Genomic DNA, 12862 nt, shown 5'->3' on the forward strand with positions numbered 1-12862 from the left:
TCTGTGCATGTGCCATCCCTTATTTAAGATTTTTGGCATATTCCTCTCAAAGCGTCCATAGAAAATGAGAATCCATTACCATTTCAATCCAGGGAAATTATGACAAGATTTTTAAGAGTGTCTCCTGCTAGACTGGAATTCGTAATGCTGTGTTTGACTGAGTCTACATAGTAATACCAGTGCTGCACTGGGCCTGGATTAAGGCTTTATACCTTGACCAGGTAGTCTTCCAACAGATACTTGTGAACCTCTCTGCAAATAAAGTATTTGGCAGAGGAAGGACACCAGGACTTGCATCAGAGAGTCTAATTCTTACCTCCCCATATGGATGGGAAGATGGAGAGCAAAGCTCTAGTCTGAAATGTTCTCATTAAGAGGCTGCTTAGGAAACAGACCCCCATCACTTGCAATCAGTCAGTGCACCTAGCTCCAGCTAGGAGCTGCCTGGGTGAGTGATCCCAGCACTTCGGAAGGCAAAGTGTATTGGGCTTGTTTTCTCATAATTTAAATTAATGTGTTTGGCTGAGGCCTAATACAGACGAGGAGTGCCCAGACAGTCAGTTATCAGCTCTCAGATGAAAACATGTTTGAGGATTGTTTCAGATGTGTTGGCATCTCAGTGCACATGGTGTTAATTTATTGTACTGCCCAGGGAGTTGGGACAGAAGAGCTGCATATAATGTCCATATATTGCTGCCTTGCTGCCTATCCGTATCTCTAAAGCAAAGGACCAGAAGGGTATAGAGGCTTGTCAGTGTTACAGTTTCCAACCAAAAGAGAATTGTCTCAGAAGAGAACCATTTCTGATGTGAAATATATACTTTTTTTTTTCCTGCTAGAATTATGAATGAATATGAGAAGTTTTATGGTGTTGCTGTTTAATGTACTTAAATTCTGATATGACAGACTATACTGTCACTACAGCAAGTAAATTAAATCGTCATCAAAATGTTATGCAGAGCCCCTGGGCTAGGCTATGTAGGACATAGTGCATAAATTGTGCCACTTAGCCCAAAGCACTATAAATCATATACACTTCTAGCTACAATTTCCTCCATATTTTTCCTAGCTCCAGTGTGCAAATATGCAAAATGAGCAGAAAGTTTCTGGTTTATGCAGTGCTGGCCTCAAGACTCAAACCAGCATGTGATTCACTTAGAATTCACAGGGATTTTTACCAATAATTTTCTAGTTCATTCCAATGGCTGTTTAATTTCTGAGTATTTAAGATTCAGATCAGATTTTCAATGCTTAAAATGCATTGAAATGAAAGCTTCAGTTTTCTAAAATTCATTTGCAGGAACAGGATCCTCAAGGAAAATAGTTTACTAGGTCTCATAGTCTGAGAGCAGTGGCTGGGAGAAGGTCCAATGTTAGAGGTAAAACAGGACATGTGCTGCACCATCCAAACCTCTGTTCTTCTCCTCCGTACCTGATCCATATGGCTCAAAAGCAGGAACTGCTGTTTGTTGTATATCTGCAATGTGGTGTTAGCTTAGGCTTCCAAATAATGTTTATATTCTTTTGCAAGTTGCACGATAAGCATATAGATTAAATGTTATCTAGGGCTATATATATAAATATTGGGGAAGTCTTGGTGGCTGTGAATTCATAGGGTCACATATTGATCTTTTGACTGACTTACTTATATACCGTCTTACTGAGTAAATGCCACCGTGGGAGTTCAGGAAGTAAACTACTATAGTAGTAAGGGTGTCTGGATATCAACTGTCAATTGGAAATATGTTGTTAAACCCTTCTTTTCCTTATTTTTTTTTCCCCCAGAGAAGGAATGCTGAGTTGTAATAAAATACTAAGTTTCTTAAAAAAAAAAAGGTAGGGCAAATCCCTGCCTCTTCCTGCAAAATAAATACTAACTATAAAAAAAACCCACCTTTTAATGGACTTCTTTAATGAAAGAAACTTTTGTCTGGAAGAAAACTGTGATGCCATTAATATGTTCAGATATTCAAACAGAGCAGATTTTTTCTGCTAAATCTACGTAATTATTGTCCCTTGTGAAACATCTACTTGACATTACATTTGCAATAATAAACATTAAGTCTACATTTGATTTATATTGAACTGATAGTCAGAAACTGTAGCAAGGTGCTGTGCCTGGAGGTTTGCAGGCAGAAGTAAAAATACAGCACACATGCAGGGGAAAGAAAAGATTAAAATATTCATGTTGAAATTTACTTTCTTACAGTTTTCAGCTCCAAAGGCTGTTCAGTACTTCCTGTGCTGCTTCACTGGTGATGAGCTAAGCTATTGTGGCCATGGCTGCAGAATTAAGACACAGACAGTGTTGAGATTACTATGATTTCTGTAACTGGTAAATCATGATAATCTGGGGGGTCAGTACAGCCTTAGTCAGAATGAAGAGCGTTGGATAACAGGTGAACAAATTTATATGCATTTAAAATGCAGGATGTGATGCTGCATGTCTGTACTGATAGTTGGGGTATTTTATTTGTTTATGAAGTGCTTAGGGGTCTGTTTCAGTAGACCGCAGCACTACCAGATTCTGTCTGCAGTTGAGTGCAAACATCTTACTGATGATGTGACAGTTTTTTCTGATGGAAGAACTGGAAGTCAATGGGAAGGGAGTGTTTTGAAGACAGAAATTGGTCTATAATTCATTAACTGATAACTGTCCAATTATTAGAACATAGTGAAGGAGAGAAATGGCTCTGTGTTTGATCACTTCATGTAGTCACACAATTTCCAAATGCATGTTTCTTTCCCTGAATGGCTCTAAAGCTGACAAAGACATGCTTTGTTTCTGTCTTGTAGCAGGAATTATTCCTCTAAATAATATTTTGAAGAAACCAATATTCCACAGAATTACCAAATTTTCAGTGTATTCAGATTGCTCAGTGGCTGTTGCCAAGCACTCTCCTGAGTGGTTCCAAAGGATAAACTGAGAAAAGTAATTTAATTGTATAGTAAATATGAACAGTTTAATTTAGTGAGCACTTAGCATTTTAAGGTATGTCTGTGTAGTCCTGCTGTTTTAAGAGGAATACTCAGAAGTTAAAGCTGTATGCATCTCCTCTCTTGTTGCATTGTAGCCTGAAGAAAAAATGGATAAAAGCTTTTATCCCTTGATGCTACAGCTAACTAAAAATTTGAAAAAGGCTGACTTCTCAAAAACCCGAGCCCTAAAAAAAAAGCATTTTAAAAAAACCCCCAAACCTGTCTGGTCAAAACCAACCACCAAGATTCCAAGATTAAAACTTAAGTAAAGCAACGAATACAAAAAAGAAGCAATAAATAGCCCAAATCTACGACTGTTGTCAGTTGTCTCTTTCATTTATGACTTCTTGTGGATCTGCTCTGATGGTCAGTTATTTCTGCTGCTTGGTAAAAAGTTGGGACATTTTGAATGGTATCTTTTATGTGTCAGGGTGTGTTTAAAGTGACTCAGTCATATCGGAATGATCAGAGTATCTAATATTTAGGACTGTTTCAAGAGACATTGTAGCTTCCATGTGCAAGCAGTTTCATATAATCAATGTTGTGTGAGGTATTGAAGAAAATGTAATTCAGGTGGTCAGACTTCAAAGACCAGTTGTGTGTGTTCCTTACACAGAGACAGGCTCCTGCTGAGTTAAGCTCCTGCTCTGACACATTGTCTGTAGAGTCCAGAGAGTTAAGCTTTCTAAAATTCAATTTGTGCTTAAAAATAGGTGGTAGAAACATTATTGTGGTTTAGATAACAACAAGCAGGCCAAGCTTGCTAAATAATAATTCACCTGAACACTGAAGTGACTCAAAACCTAACTGGCTTTTCAAAGCTTGGTTCTTCGATGAACTGAACACCTTACAGGATCATCACAGGGAGAAGATACGTGTCTTATGTTCCAGTACACTAAGTTTATGCTTGGACACATGCAAGTTCTTTTAGGTAGAAGATCAGATGTGGTTGGGCCTGCAAAGGCAATTTTAAATTTAAATATAAAATACAGATTGCTTTGTTAAACTTCGAATTTATGACCAAGTGTTAGGCTGGTGTGCTAGTACCCAGGTGGCTTGAGCTGAGTTTTTCTTATATGAAAATTCAAAGGCAGAGATTGCCTGACTGCTTTGCTATTGATATCCCTTGTCTTCTCTCAATGGGATGTTTATTCGAGATATAGAGAAAGCTGAACCTTTTTTTGTCTCCTGATGCTGTTTTCTTGAGTCAGGTTTTGATGCTCTTAATTAGACACTGTCACTTTGTATTAGAGATGGTTGCGCTTGTCAGCTTCATGCATGATGAAATGAGTAATATCTAATTGGACTTTCATATGTCAGCAAATAGATTCTGTATTTATGCTTCCTCAGTTTGTTAGGATCTTACTTGTCCTTCATAAGTCCTCAAAATACCTTGAATCCTTCAGCTTTCTCATCTCTTATTTGCTCTTTTCCTATTAAATAATCTTCACCTTTGCCACCTTCTCATGATACTGAAGGAACGTTTTTCCTATTATCTCTGATATTCCTGCCTAGTAATGGCTCCCTTTTAACCTTCGTTTTTCTAACTGTATACCTGTCTAGTTGTATAATACCTTCCCATTCCTCCTTTATGTTCTTTTTAGATTTTTAAGTTCTTTAAAGAGTCATGCCAGGTCTTTTTCCTCCATGGTAGACTCTTTTGCCTTTGTCTTTTTAATATAGTCTGTTTTGATAACTGCAAATTCTCCTGCACTACATTTTCCCTTAGAATTTCTTCCCAAAAGACTCAGCTTACTAATTCCCTGAACCTATTGATTTTTGCTGTTCTTATTGCACTGTGCCTTGCAATAGAGAACTCAGATAATTCTTGGTTTTCACCCTCCTCAAATTTCTTTCTATTTTCAAATTCTTCTCCTTATGAGTTAGAATCAAATTCGTGGCACCAGTTGCCTGAGTTCTCTGCCCTCTGGACAAATGAAATTGTCCCTGAAACACAGCAAATCCCTTTTGGGCAGCCTGTATTGTCCAGATTTTTTCCCAGATATAGTTTGGTCATAAAATCTGGCTTTACTGTTTTGTCCTTTGGATTTACTAGCTATAATTGAGCTCAATTTTCCTCTTTCTTTACTTGCTGGTAACTTGCTCTCTGCAAGAAACCCATTCAATGATACTGTTCTTTAACTTTCTGGAGAAAGAGGAAAATGCTTAGGGCTAGATTTACAAGGAGTGAGTCATCTTTCACTCAGTGTTCTTACAGTTCCACAGACAAGAAAGCCCAGAAGGAAAAGAGAGTCAATATTATTTCCAAACCTATTTCATAAAGGGGAGTTTGAAACACAGCAATTGTCCAAAGGTCGTTCTTGATGTCTGAGGAGGATTTGAGAATTGCTTAAATCTCCTTAATTCCAGTTCAGTGTCTAAGTGACAGGCAGTTTTTTCTCATAATTCATCTATCTCTAGTCCATTTTTTAACAGTTACTCAGTTTCTTTCTCATCTGATTTTGATATAATCTAATTAATTATTTCACAGTTAGGGGATTTTAACCCTTGCTGAAGAATAAATTGCCTTCTTTAGGGTTTCTTTGGAAAGACAGATTGTCCAAAGAAGGTAAAAATGGGAGGGAGGTTTAAGTGAATCAGAAATGGTAATTCTGCTTCAAATGTTTATATAGCAAATTTTCCTGTCCACAAACATTTCAGATACATGTATGGATGGATGTATGAAGGTATGTATTTAATTGTATATAATTGACTAATGATTTGCTATCCATTGGTTTAGGTAATAGTGATGTATGTTGTTTATCCAGTTATGGAACAGTCTTAGATGTGAATAATGTATTCTGATCCTTGCTTCTCACAGTTATCAAGTGGAAAGAGAAAGAACAGACTGCAGGGCCGCAGCTCAGGGTCAAGGTTTCATCCCAGTAGGAAGGATGGAAGGAGAGGAATATTCACAGATTTCTGCTGCTCACAATGTTAAATCCTACACAGCCCTCAGTCAGGTGCATCCTTTGCTCCTACACTTATCTCTAGAAGGAGCTATCTTGCATTCATACCAAATCAACTTGGTTTTCTTTTCTTTTTTTGATATGTTATTTTTCTTTTAAAGATTTTACACATAACCCTGCCTCTTCCCAAGCTTCTTAAACCCAGAGATGCCACACAGCAAAAGGAGCCCTGCCAACGCACATGCTCTGAGTACCTTATGTAGAGGGGAGCCTGTTTCACTTTTGAATGTTGGTAGATAGATAAAACTATTGAAGCTATTTTCTAAACCCCTTGAAACTTATAGATACTCAGCTGGTCTTCCTGTACATAAGTAATAATATCTATGAGAAACACATGAAGAGCTGTCGAGAAGATCGAAACCAGCATTTTATTCCCAAGCAGCACTAAATTTTTCTCATAAAACTACCAAAACATAAATAATTAAAAAAGTAATTTCCATTTCCATTATTCAGAATTAAACAGCAGCAGAAGTGGGAAAGAAGGGGACCAGAAAAGAAAGCAGGCAGAGGTGGTTATAAAAACTGGTGACTGACAGTAGTGGCCAAAGCAAGCTAATCAGAGAGATCTCTCAGAGTTCCTGGTACATAATGCACTGGTTTTGTTTTTCCACAGTAGAATTTCTGCTGAATATTGGCTGAGAAATGTGCCATTGGCTTGTGTAACTGCTATTTATTATTTGTCATGCAGCTTGGGGATTGCAGCTATAGGCTAAGCCCTTTTTTGCCTGGCAGCATACCAACTCAAAGCAGAAGGATAATTGCTTCCACAAAGAGGTTAAAATAACACAAGGATAACATAAATAACATATAGATGCAGACAGATACGTAAACTGTTACCTAATTCTGGGTAGCAAGGTGTCTACTGGTCAGCTAGCCTGTATAGAACAAAACACAGTATTAAAAAAGTTAAACATGATTTCCTAAATTCAGAACTCTTCATAGCTGTGTTGGAGCAGATCAGGGACCAGGTAACAAACATAAGAAACACTCTTCTCCCTTTCTGTTTTTTTCTAGGAATAATAATTTGCCTGCCCATAGCAAGGTTTCCTCAACAGTAGTTCAGCTGTACCTCATGAGTACCTTACTCAAGGTTTACTCAAGCCTCTTTTATTGCTTTTCTCCTCTATAGGGATGTGGAGTTCAGTCGAAGTCTAGGAGAAAAAGATGTGTAGTTGTATCTCAGTTTCACGCGGTGGTAGTTTATATCAGGAAAACTGAAACTTGTCAGGCCTGGTATGTATTCAGTTCTTTTACATAATTCCCAAGGTTGAATACAGTAAAACATGTAAGTTGAGCAATTAAATTAATGAATAATGTCACTGTTGTTTCAGTAACATAAGGTAAAGAGGCGACAATTGTGGAAAGATTCATTTCTGATGCACACCCACAAATTATCATTCCTTGTTCTTGATTTTGTGTGCATAATTTTGCACTTCAACAGAGAATGGCCTCTTCACTGCATGGCAGAACTGTGCTAAGAAGTTTGCTTCTGCTTCCTAATGTCCTTTAAGAGATAAATGATCAAGGGCTCACAGTTCTCAGTGACATTTAAATGATGGATATTGCAAAAGTGCAGTAAGGTCCAGAAAGCCTGCTTAGGCTTCTGCAATCTGGGAGTTGCAGTGCTTAAAGAAATGAGACTTTGAAATGGGGTGGTTGAAGGTCAGGAAATTTTCCACTATGGTAGAATAAGATACTTGAATCCTGCATATGATGCAGGCTCAGGCTAGAGCTTGCTAAATAGTGGGGCCACCAGCTGTAGGGTTTGTCTCAATACTAGCCCCACGAGCTGCATGCTGAGTGTTCCTCTATTCTACAGATTCACAGACTAGACTCCTTTCCTGCAAATAACAGACTACCTTTTGTGACATATGTATAGTTAAACCCCTCAGTATGTGAGAAGACAGGATCCCAGCTCCTGCTCCTTTGCCTGTTAACTGTACAGAAGTGGACCAAAAGCCAGAACTAGTCATACAAGACAGTATTCCTAGTCTCCCTTTGTGTCTCAGCTGTAGGGCCATATTCTTCTTGGCTTGCTTGCTCTCCCCTGTCCTCCTAATACTCATGCCCTTGGCAGCAGAGTGAGGTATCCATGGCAGGTCTGGAGGGCATCCTGGGCTTCTATAGCTTGGTGAATGAATGAGTCCAGCAAAGCTGGATGGATCCTTCTAGTCATGAGGGCAGTGGCTCTCTAACCTTAACTTGCAGAGGAAATACTTTTCCTACTAAGCCACAATGCAGTCTGGGCACCAGCACCAATCTCAGCTGTCACCTGTGAATAGTGTTGCAGTGGTTATTTTTGTTTTGAAACGTGAAATGCTGGCTGTGTATCTCAGCTCTTTTTTGAGCACTCCAATGGAATTTTCTGTATTTTCTACCTTGTCCCTGAATCCCAGGTCTGGGACAGGGGTATGAGCCCTCTTCCTAATCTTCAGTGCTTTTATGGCAGTGTTAGTTTAAAATTTACAGAGCATTTCAGTGCAACATATTGGAACTGAATTGGTTTGGATGGACCAGATTTATCTGGTAAATACTTTGACATTTAATGTGTGCAGTTCACATTTTACTGCAGATTAACTGCCACCAGTTCCCACATCAGCTCAGATGTATGTTCAGCAGTCTTTACTGTGACTGCACCATAGATATATTGCACTTTCCAAGAGGAAAGAATAGTGTTTTCCTCCTCAGCAGCGTTGTAGTGAGGTAAGAAACATTGTTAGGTGTGTTGGTACACTAGTAAAGAGTAGCTGGATGAATGCTAGCATAATAGTGAGCAGTAACTAGGAATCTCAAGTCCTAGCAATTTTACCTTGCTACAAACAGACACTAAAGTCTATCCCAAGGTCAAATTGGATGTGGGTAAGTGGGAGACAGTGGAGCAAATGGACTGTACAGCTGCACTCCAGACCTGTTGGCTACAGACGTAAAACTTGGAGCCACTTTGCCACAGACTGCATGTCTGTTTTCAGATGAGAAATTAAGAAGGATTAGAATGGCATGCGTTCTTACATGAGTGCCATCATGCCATACATACATATACATGCAACATTCTTACATATGCATCTAGAAAATTACATATTTTTAGTATGTTTATGTATTAAATATATAAAGATGTTCTGAGCGTATGAGGTTCTCTTGTCTTTGGCTTTTTTAATTTTGATTTTGCTCTCTGATTGCCTTTGGAGTATCTGCAGGGTTTTCTTGCATTTGCAAGGAATTTACATTTTAAATTGTATGTGATGTGCTCTTTCCACTACTCTAATTTCTAAATGTCATTTTGATTATTAGCATCCTTTTGACGTAAGTCAAGGTGCTTTGCTCCTTTCTAGCCACGCAGCTTCTGTTTTCCCCCCAAATCTATTTACTTTCCAGTATGCTTCAGTAGCCCTTTCTATAGACAGATATTTAATTTTCAGTTGTTACCTGCAGACTAGTTTATTTTGTCTAATTATTTCTCCTTGTTAATCTTTACACTTTAAGGGAAATGGGAATACAAGTGCTATGTGGATTTCTTACATTCTGAAGTTTATTCAGCTCTTCACTGAAAACAGCTCATTCTTTTCCAGCACTTGCTCTTCTCCAAGGTGAGCTGGAGGGGATGGAGACCATCCCTGTCGCCCTGTTGCAGCTTGGCTGTCCTACAAGGAGCCCTGCACAGCACCAGCCTCCAGCCCAACTCTTTAATCTTCAGCTTTTCTATTTCAAGTTTCTGTGTAATGTTTGTTCCTGGCCACCATCGCTCACAGGCACTTTGATCCTTGCAAAACCTCTGGACAAAGAACAAATAAATAGAACACCATCACAGGCACTATCACTGTTTCTTAATGACATTGAACAGCTTTCCTAAAGTTAAACAAGTGTCTTGCACAATTTAGTTAGCCCAGAAGCTAACCTAGACTTACTTCCTATTAACCCAGGCAGAGCTTCAGAAGGTTCATGTCAGATGTTGTTGGCTTGTAGCCACCTACCTTGTTGTTGTTACCTTCTTGCCATTCTTTGTCTACATCCTTAGAATTTAATTTACATGAAACATACATCGTGACACAGAATTTTATTACAAATAGTTCTTAGAGGTACTTGAGTGTTTTCTGCCTTTACCAAACTAAGCACTAATACAGATTCATAGGTGTAGGCATTATTGGGGCTGGTATGTACTCTCTTGGGTGTGAGCCTTTGTAACTGCTAATTGTATTCTGATTAAATACTTGTGACTGGGATTCACCTTTGGGAATAAGTCCTGTTATGGGAGCTTTAGAGCATAGACTGAATCAAATGGAATTTTACTTAGCATTTCAAAATGGCACTATTAATGATGGCATGGAAATGTTGTATTTTACACACAGTGGGTTACAGAAGTTTACAGAAGGAAATGCTCTTTCTGCTGGAGAAACAGAGATAAGGAAGATATAAAGTCTTGTCAAGTCCTTATTCTGAAAAATTCAGATTTATGCCATATATGAACATAGCCAGTAACTGTACTATAAACTGTAACTATTTCTCTTCTACTGGATGTAATTATTCTCTCCAGTGCAGTTAAAAGTGCCCTCAATATTTTGTAACCATGAACAGCAGCAGATTCTACGCCCAGGGTTGCTTTTGTGGTTGGACTGCCTTTAATATTTAATATATGTCTTTGTTGGATTTCAGTAAAAATCAGTTTGTAGGAATGACTTATTATTGTTGTCAGTTTGTATCTCTATAATGTTTGCTTATATGCTCATTCAATTGACAACAATACCAGTTTCCATTACAAACAAGGGAGAGAGAAGTGGCTTATATAACGGTTCTTTTGTCCTAGATTTCATGTTAATGTGTCCTAAAGTTGTAAACTCATTTAGATAAACTATTTATATATTTAGCTTTTGATTGTTGTACACAGCTGTTGAATTTCTTCCTGTCTTCTCAAGTAAGGCAGTGTTCAGTGGGAGAGTGAGTTTCCGAGTCTGGCTATTGAAAGAAATTCACTTTAGTTATGTGGACAAGGGGAAAAGAAAGTTGCGAACTCTTGTTAAAGAACGATGTTATGGAGTGCTTCTAGTTTACAGAATGTACAGTTGTACCATGAATTAGTAGACATTGCGCTTGTGTTTGATTAACAGCTCCTACTAGATTTTCCACTACCTGTGGGGATACCAGTGTTGTGTCTGTTATCACTATTCACTGCCAAATAAGAAAAGCAAAGCATGCACAATGGACCCAGGACAATTGAGCAGAGCTGAATTGGCAGCACTGCAAGCTCACGTCAGGCTGCCTGCCAGGATGGAGAGCAGGGACAGACAGGCAGCTCACCTGAGCTGGCAAATAGTAGATTGCAGCACAGCAGCATGCTGGTAACAAAGCACCTGATGTTTCTTTCTCAGGAACAATGACTTAATGTATTTTCAGTCATTTAAGAGAGAGAGAGAACCATTTCATGCTTCTCATGAGCATCAAGCATCCAGTACAGCTTTTATATATGTATGTCTGTAACTGTCTAGGACATACAGGTATTCTAAAGTTTGGGTTTGTTTCATTTATGAGGTCACTGCCTTCCTAATTTGAGCTTTTAACTAGAATCCCAGATGATATTGAAGAATTATTTCCTCTGTTAAAAAAAAACGGGACCTGCTAATATTATTAATACCACTGATGTTATTCTTCCTTGAAGTGGCTGCTGGGCAGTGCTGGTGGTGCTGTACATATACAGCTGCCTAGCAATCTCTGTGGTAAAGTTTTAGACTAGAGCTCTTGGCTAGTACCTCTTCTCATCTGGATTTTCTTTATTCTGTCACCAGACCATGTGTTAAAAGCTGTCTCATCCCTTTTGCCTTCAGGAGTGCTGGCAAGGGTGGGTGTCACCTGTCAAGTCTGACTTTTCGTTCTTAGTTCACCTTAACGGGTATTTTTGCCCTCTTCATTTTTTTCCTCTCTCTTTTGTTGTTGTTGTTGTACAGGAGAGAACAGAGGCTCTGGTGACTGTGAGAAAGTTCCTGATGTAGTGCCATGGTCTCACTGGACCATGGAGAGAGTCTGACAGGACAAGTGTAGACAGGCAGCTTGCACAAACAGCCGTTGCAGAGATTTCATGAGGAAACACACAGAGAAAAAAGAGATGGTAAACACAAAGGAGTTAGTTGTCTTACTCTATTAATATGTAATAACAACAGCTGCTTCCTGAGGCATGGCTTTATTTAATAGAGTAATTTAGACTATTTTGAAAGCATATGCAATTAATATCGAATTTTTTTTTTTGCCACCATGACATTACTTAAGGTGCCTAAATAAGAGCCTGAGATGTATTTTTAGTCTCTGAGAGAGTACTCCAACATACGCACTTCACTTTTTCATGTGCAAAATGCTTTGTCTGGCATCTCTTTACAAGCTCACATGAATGTCTCCTTCCTCTCACTTTACCCCAGTAATTAATGTACTTTCTGAACCAGCAAGATACGTTACTGTTATTACTGCTACATTTTAGGTATCCATGCCCAGTTGTGCTACACATTGCACAGATGCATATTTTCAGAATGCTCAGGATTGGCTTTCGTGTGTACAGTTAGAGTGGAGTGTCCCCAGATTCTCTGAGGTTAGCAACCACTTGTTCCTGGAGTTTAGATCTCAGAAAGCTGTTTTTCTCTGCCTATTTCCCAAAACAGAATAGCAGATTACCACAGCACATACCCTGCTTACTGGTCCTTTCCTATTTAGCTTTGTGTCTTTGTGTTTAAGGCACTGATATTCCCTCCCAGAGCCAATCTCTGCGATTTCTACCTAGCAAAGAATGCTGTGTCATGCCTCCTCCCTCCTGGGAGACCAGAAAGCAGAAGGGACAAGTACCCACACCAGGGAGCTGGAAAAACCTACAACCCCTATTTTAGATGTAACGCAAACATCTCTACTTACCAAATGGCTCTCCAGAGGTGACCCCGAATAAG

The 12862-nt window shown here is 38.9% G+C and overlaps 1 long non-coding RNA gene across 1 annotated transcript; it reads left to right on the forward strand.

Moving 5' to 3' along the window:
- Positions 1-2055: 2055 nt before the first annotated feature.
- LOC133275877 (uncharacterized) lies at positions 2056-7021 on the forward strand. The gene is made up of 3 exons (XR_009745715.1): positions 2056-2109; positions 2210-2335; positions 6963-7021. It is a non-coding gene; the product is annotated as an uncharacterized LOC133275877 (long non-coding RNA).
- Positions 7022-12862: the final 5841 nt, after the last annotated feature.

Source organism: Pezoporus flaviventris, unplaced genomic scaffold (assembly GCF_033815535.1).
Source record: "Pezoporus flaviventris isolate CSIRO_AGI_PZ_B2104156 unplaced genomic scaffold, CSIRO_AGI_Pfla_v1 ptg000041l, whole genome shotgun sequence".
In the NCBI taxonomy this organism is placed as follows: Eukaryota; Metazoa; Chordata; class Aves; order Psittaciformes; family Psittacidae; genus Pezoporus; species Pezoporus flaviventris.